Raw genomic sequence first — 1,886 nt, 5'->3', positions numbered from 1 at the left:
TGTATGCACTGCTCGCATTCCTATTTGGTATTATTATTTTATTGTCATCCCCATAGATAAAAATTGAACATTTTGTTTCTATCTTATTTGCCTCTCGAGCCACACTTAAAAAATAAAGCATGTAATCCACCAAAAATATCTCTTAAAACAACTGAATTAATAGAGATAATTCATATAATCATAATTTATTAAGGTACCTCAGTGTTTGAAAGAAATACACTGACCAGCAGTTTATAATTCTAGCTTGAAAGCTGGGATACAGCAATAGTGCAGTTACCTACACACAGACAGGGAGTGCGTGTCACAGCAAATTCTTCCTCCCCTTTGGCACTTGGCATGTTTCTACTCTACAGAGAATACTTTTCAGCAAAAATAACAACTTAAAAATATACTCTTATAATTTCCTATAAAAATTTTGCACAAATGCTCATTCATTTTCTGCTTGATGCTCATTTTTTCCACAGCTTGGGCAAACAAAAGAAGGTGTGTTTTTTTCCTTTATAAAGAACGCTTATGTCACACTCAGGTGTGAAAAGATTATCTAATACATGCACTGCAGGAATGATGCCACTCCTACCAACAACAACCGGAACTCCCATTTACCACAGACTTCCAGCTCCTTCAAGAATTTTTCCATACTGCACATTTGATCATATAGTTAAACTGGGGAATAGCGTCTTTCAAGACAACAAAACACGACATTCACAATACCTTCATGCAATAATTATGTTCAATTCTGGCTATGTAATCAAAGAACTGGTCACTCATTTGCCCCCTTCAAATTAAATAGCAAAGAGGAACTGCAGTTTTTGTTTCCTAGACAGCTAACCCATGACCATCATGGAGAAGATGCCACTTGGGAACACAGAGGAGCTCAGCAAAACACCACTTGCACCAGGACACTCACACTGTCGAGGATCTGAAGAGATCCACTCCGTGGGCAAATTCAAGACCTTCTGGCACAATCTAGATCACAATGATGACCAAATTATTCATACAGTATCAAGCACTTACAAATGAACTGGGACACCTGCTCAAGAAAGGCCAGACATGCTATGACTTCAACAGAAAATGTATACAGTTATTAAGAACAAGCTGTCAAAGCGTGGCAGAAAGCCTTCATATCCCTACTTCAGCCTAGGACCTGTATAGCCATTCTCTTCTCTTTTTGCAGGGATGTTCACCTTCCCACATACTCAAGAAAGCAACTTATGTGTGCGAGGGAGCTCCAAGTGGAGCTATGGCATCTCAAATTGGAAATACTTTACCCTCAGGGAAGGAACAGGAAAAGCTTTCTTTTGAATTTCTACCTGAACCTAACTGTCACCAAACCCATTTTCTCTCTTGCCACCTCGGTGGTCTTCATTTGTTTGCTGAAAGTCACAGCATTACCCTGCAAAGCTCAGTCAACTAGACTTCCACAAGACAGATATCTTTAGGTTATCTGGTCAGAGGAGCTTTGATAATTGTCTCTTCTACAGACTGCGTAGTAAGGACTTGCCTTAGGTCCTTGGTCTCAGGTTTTTTTTGTCAAAGAGAAAAAGCATCAGCACGATTCAACAAAAACCTAGAATAAAAGCCACGTTCTCTTGTTAAGAAAAATATGAAGAATTCTGAAAATCACCAACACCCCTTCTTATGCAGGAACAGATCAATTTCAGTTTACAACAGAGCAGTTGCTGTCTACCTGCCATTTGTAGCATAATTCACAGGAACCTTACTTGTAGATCCTCATAATGCTAGTTTCCCACTTTTGTTTCAGTTTTCAAAGATAATTGACTCTTTGGAGCAGTTACAAAGCTGCAATTTCTGCCATCTCCCTACCTTGGTAGTGCAAAAGGCTGTTTGAAGTCTGTGTTTTGTGATGTCTCTTTTCTTGGCTTGTA

At 39.1% G+C, this 1,886-nt stretch overlaps 1 protein-coding gene across 6 annotated transcripts in view; it reads right to left on the bottom strand.

The window, feature by feature from the left end:
• Positions 1–1,886, bottom strand: part of LCA5 (lebercilin LCA5) — an 18,359-nt gene that overhangs the window by 10,430 nt on the left and 6,043 nt on the right. The window lies entirely within an intron of this gene.

The sequence above is a fragment of the Empidonax traillii genome, unplaced genomic scaffold (genome assembly GCF_003031625.1).
Source record: "Empidonax traillii isolate 1590-97213 ecotype Southwest subspecies unplaced genomic scaffold, ASM303162v1 scaffold875:size256809, whole genome shotgun sequence".
NCBI classification, from domain to species: domain Eukaryota; kingdom Metazoa; phylum Chordata; class Aves; order Passeriformes; family Tyrannidae; genus Empidonax; species Empidonax traillii.
Note: the sequence above shows the minus strand (reverse complement) of the source record. Positions and strands in the feature narration are given on the sequence as shown.